The following is a 6,000-nucleotide window of genomic DNA, read 5'->3' as shown; positions in this document are numbered from 1 at the left end:
TTCAGAGATGTCAATCCAGCACCTTCCACTAGAGCTAAATTAGAATTAAAAATAAAACAAGCCAGAACTTGTTATTGAATTAATTTTCACACACAATTTAAAGAAAAAAATCCTTGATGTTTGTATCTCTTTACATATTTGACATACAGATAGATAGATTTGACACACAGAACTCTGCCAATGTGATTTGATTTAGTGGATGAAAAGTCCAGGCATTTGGTCAAGTAACTGAAATTAAAGGCCAGCCCCTTGATCAGCACCTAGGTGAGATTCTTCAATCTGACCCAGATGTGGCTGGTATGCGACAAGAGGAGAGCAGACAGGCTTTTTTTGGCACCAGTTCTAGCTCATTCTCACATCATAAGAGACAGTACCTGTCTTATAAGCTAATTTTTAAACCAGATTCAACAAGGTCATGCAATAATTATGACCACCTTTTTACACAGACTATGTGTGGACATAATTTGTGGGGACCAAGTGTTAGAGGGCTTATTCCTTCACCCACTTACTTCCCTGGTCCTTCTTGCATGAACAGAGAGCAACAATACCCGAAGTCCAAAGGTGCAAACAATTCGATGTTTATTAGGGTGAACTTCCAGCAAGCATGATTCCAGTTTCCTTCCTTAGTATCCTCCTTCCCAGCTCTGACACCACAGAGCCTTACACCTGTGTCCCTGTTCCCATTCCTACCCTTAGCCAAACATGATTCCAACTTCCTTACTCCCATTCCCTGTTCCCATTTCCCCCTTTAGCAAAACATGATTCCAATTTTCTTACCGCCATTCCCTGTTCCCATCTCCCTTACCCACATGCCCATGCCCACCCCCACCCATACCCACTCACTTCCTCATTGACTACAGATTATATAGTAAAACTTGAGTTCTGCTTAGCTATACCTTAACCAATCATTTTCCTGAAATTTAACTAACCAATCCTAACATATTGTAACATGATTATGTAACCAATTATATCCCACCACCTCAATTAGTTTACACCCAGCAAAATTAATTATACAGCAGACAGGAACAATCACAGAACCAGACAGAGATTGTACAGACAAACAACAGCAAAGTGGGAACTATAATGACAAAACAATACAGAAGTGAGGATTTCACATCCCAGCTATTGATAAGTGAGTTCTTGCCAGACAGGATGCTATCAAACTAAGTTTCCTTTTACATTTTCTAGGCACTTCCCTTTCTCTGGAGGTGATAGGAACTATCAGGACAGGATTGTATTCCTAACAGCCGAATAGCACCTTATTTCAGTGTGACTAGTTTGGAATGTGAGGATGTGACTGTTCGCTTCCTAGCTTATGGCTGCCTCTGCTGCTTAGCCAAAGGCCTTAGCCTAAGAACAGGGCCTCAATCTGTCACAGTAAGAGAAGGCCCTTACACCAGCAGACAGTGATTTATTTCTTTTATACCTCTAGAACTAGCCAAGCGATAAGAATACACCTAAATTCTTAGAGTATAGGCCTTTACAGACAGGCCTGAATATCTATATCCTAACACCAAGGTTTGGGGTGACTTTTAGATAAATGAACATACCAACAGCAGGTCTCCAGATTGCCTGCCTCAGATGTGATTCATCCCTAGGAAAGGGCAAAGTGTTTCCACTGCTGTCTAAACTCAAGGAGGCCAGACACAGTCATCATTCCCTTTGGTAGCTCCATAGTAGCTTCATCAGAGTGGCCTGCTAAGGGGATGCATCGAGGGGGGCATTCACATTCACCCCTATGCAAATGGCCCATCTGCCACTCAAAACAGCACTTGAGTGGTACGTTGGCCTTGTGCAGGCCCTCTGCATGAGATGTATTTAAATACAAGTCAACAAATTGCCCTGCTGCCTTAATCAAGCAGCCTTCCTGGTGGCCTGTGGGGTATGTGTCTGCATGCCTGGGCATCAGGCAGCATGTAGCTTCTTTAGTCTAGCCTGGCACTTAAGGCCCTATATCCTGCTTTATCTAGCCCATTAACAAGAATGTTTAATGGAACTGTACAGCTTAGAAGACAGTGCTTTATCACTTGAGCCTCAAAGGCATTTGTTATGGAAAAATATAAGCAAAATGTGATCTTTGGATCACTCTGGGGTCTAATGGGCATTATGAAACCCCGTGAAACATATTTGCCTTGTGATAAGCAAACTAACACTCCTTTTCAATATTATTACTGGGTTACTTCCCGAGAGCAATTATTTCTTACTAATTCTGTACAACGGACAGATTTTTCAGTGGCAAGCATAGCTGATTTATCTTTATTTTATATTAAGGATTGCAGTAGGTTTGAAGACTGGTTTATTTTGGCTGCATTAATATGGGCAGCATCACTTGGTCTCATGATTAAGTATTCATTACTGGCTATAAATTACTCTTTCTTTGCTCTGGATAATAACAGATTTTTTTCACCCCGCTATATGTGAATTATGAAAGATAGTTATTTCTTTAATCTCCAGCATATCTTGCTATGAAAGGGTTTATGCGTTTAATTCTCCTGGTTCAGGGAAGAAGTGATCTTTTTAAGACAAACTAGGATGAATGAATAACTGCTGTCAGAAATCTCTTTTTTAACATACCTTTATAAGAAAAAATCAAATCAGAGATCTATATTTTGCCTTATTGTCTTAAAAGTAAAATTCAAATGGATGTACAAATATATTTGAAAGAGACAATGAAAACAATAATATATATATATAAATTCAGTATCTTCTGAAAAGAGCAGATAGACGTTACCCTTTCACATTGTTTTTGTAAGGATAGCCTTCATGTTAAGGCATTAGACTAGGCTGCAGAAGACCCTGGGTTCAGTTCCTGGTTGCCAGTGTGATGTTGGGCAAGTCATATATTCTCTGTGCCTCAATTTTCCATAATTAAAATTGAGATAATAATACTTCCATACCTCACAGGGATGTCATCAGTTTGAATTCATTAACATTTGTGAGGTGTTTAGTTATTGCCTAGATGAGTGGTTGGATAGATATTGTCAACAAATTCAGGATGACATTTTGGCAATGGTTTTTTTTTATTATAGCAGATTAAATGTTCAGGTTTTTTTGTGCTATGACTTGACGTATATCCAGAAATGTGTCCTGATGTTGCTTGCTGGCTTGTGCCCCATGATAGTGTCCATTCTTTTTCTTACCTGAAAAATGAATTTGTCCATTTTAGAATCACACATGTTCACCCCTGGGCAGAATCCCTCAGTGACAAGGCATCACTCACAGTCTTTTCCCCAGGACTCTAATGTCTGGGAAAATGAGGGGCCTTTGCCAGAACAGCCCTGATGTTCAAAAAACATGTAGGATCCATTCATGGTTTACCTATGTTCCTCCAGTTTGATGCTACCTTTGAATCACAGGCTCACACCAGCCAATAATTTTCAAAATAAAATAATATATAAGAGATTGTTACAGAATACATAAGAACAGCCATACTGCATCAGACCAATGGTCCACCTAGCTAAGTATCCTGTTTTCTGACGGTGGCCAATGCCAATGGCTTCAGAGGGAATGAACAGAACGTAACAACCACTGTGAATTCACTACTTTAGCTGCACACCAAGGACTTTCCCTCGAACACGGAGGTTAATTGATACAGCTAGTCTTAACATGACATGCCCATTCCAGAATTCAAAGAAGACCATTATGCAAATACTGTAGGTAACATACTGTTCTATTAAAATTCCAGATGTCAGCTTTGCTAAAGGAAGCCATCTACACGTCACGATTTTGTTAAGAACATTTTTCTTGCAGATCCATTTAAGATGCAACATTACATTGCCCTTTGTGACAGGTAATGCAATATTACATTAAGTATAAAATAAATCAAAACTAGATGTACTTGCTTGGATTACTAGGATCCCTAATGGCATTTCAGGGGAAAATATGCCAAAATCTATGGCTACCTAATGTCTCTGGTTACTCCAGCATTGCATCTCTGCTGTCCTCTTCTATCCAGGGTAAATGAGTAAAACTTTAAGAAATGTAAAGTTTGTGTGTGTTGGGTAGCTCACAAAGAGTTTCCCCTCCCCACTTGCTCATCCCATGAGAAGGCCGGTCACAATTTCACTTCCTGTGCTAGGGTGAAATGGAACCCCGAGTGGGTCAAGGCCAATGCACCACTTCCCTGTACCGACCTGCCGAATGGGACCAGCCTGTAGCATGTGAGGATGCTCAGAGACATTCTACCTCCCCGAGGTAGTACAGAGCTCTCCCTGAGGCAACACAGTCCCATATCAAACCAGACCCAAGCTGGTGACTCTCACCTGTGATTCAGCCAAGAAAGGTTTTAGTATACATTCTGCTGGCTTAAAACCTTATCAACTACTTTCTGTCCAAAACGGATTTTCTCTCTCAGTGAAAAGGAGAGCACGAGTTAGATAAATATAGCTGTCTTTAAGCCAATGATAACCTGACAAAATGAATTTGCTAATAGATAACCAGTATGCTTGGTTTGCTACTTGCCGTTGGGTGGATACCTGTAATTAGTAGGAACATATCTGTTTTGGGACTAATGTATACCCCTAGGAAATAAGAAAAATGCTGTTAAAAATGATGGATCTCTTTTAGGATTGGTGCAAGTGGTTTGAACTGTAATACTTAAACTTGATGATTTATACTAGCAGAATACTGAAGCTGCATAAAATGAACCCCATTTTGAACCTGCTGTTTTGTTAGCAACTGAAATGATAAATATGAAAGTCTTTATGATCGACTAGTTTATTATGGTCTCTTCTCAGAGTTTTGGAAGTACTCTTGTTTTTCCATCAACTTTATTAGTAATAATTAATTAATTAATTAATTAATATTTTATTATTATTATTTGCAGTGTGGTAACAGAGAATATTCTGCTTCTTTGTTGATCCATTAGCTCTTGAAAAGTAATAGATGAAGGAGAGGAAATAATAGATGGGGAATAAGTTATGGACATTCAAAATATATGGAACATAAGACCAGGTCCTCAGCTTGTGTACATTGGCATAGCCCCATTTAAGCCAATTGAATTACACCTGTTTACATCCAGTGAGGATCTGGCTCTCCCGATTTAGCTTTGGGTGTGCCTGGATGTACTTAAATGTGGGGATGTAATCTGAAATTGAGGCAAGTCAAATACTTACATTACTAGCTGCACAGTAGGATCCAATATTTGTGTTTGTGCAAAATGTGCCCTAACACCTTGTGACGTGACAGGGCAGATCGGCCCCATACTGGTACCGCAGGGGTTAACCCCTCCTTCCTGGCAGAGGAAGCCCCGCCCCGGAAGCCCTGCTGGGCATGCTCCAACTGGAGGCTAGGTATAAAAGCCTGCAAAGCTGCTCAGTCTGGGCTGACCACCGGAGAAGGACACGCGCCGCCAGCTCCTGAGGAGGGACAGCCAACAATCCAGGGGCCAGCCAAGCCGGGAAGCACCCTGCGTCCCAGACGGAGGTCTCGACAGGAGGGAATGGACTGGAGGACACCCCTCCCCTCCCCCTCCCCCCCGGAGAGGAGAACATGACGTTGAGGGTAGGAAGTGACCCAGGGGAACTTTAGAGACAAGCAGGGTTAAAACCGCACTGACACTCGGCGTGTTGTGGGCGGAATCCCGCCGAGCTAAGCGCGAGGGGAAACCCTGCCGATAGGCGAGCCCTGGGTCAGGACTCGGTGGAGAGGGCGGGCCCGGTTCCCCTACCAATCCAGCCATTAGGCTGCACTTCCCTGCCTGAGGTGGGCAAGGCTATGGACTCTGGCCGTTGGGCTACACTGCCCTCAATGAGTGAGTTATATAGACTCTGGCCATTGGGCCACACTACTCTGATATGTGGGGCGAGTTGTATGGACTCTGGTCGCTGGGCCACACTGCCCTGATACTTGGGGCGAGTTGTATGGACTCTGGCCGCTGGGCCACACTGCTCTGATACGCGGGGTGAGTTATATGGACTCTGACCATTAGGCCACACTGCCCTGATACTCGGGGCGAGCTGTATGGATTCTGGCTGCTGGGCCACACTGCCCTGATACTCA

This window comes from Caretta caretta, chromosome 2, assembly GCF_965140235.1.
Source record: "Caretta caretta isolate rCarCar2 chromosome 2, rCarCar1.hap1, whole genome shotgun sequence".
In the NCBI taxonomy this organism is placed as follows: domain Eukaryota; kingdom Metazoa; phylum Chordata; order Testudines; family Cheloniidae; genus Caretta; species Caretta caretta.
This window is presented reverse-complemented; position numbering follows the sequence as displayed.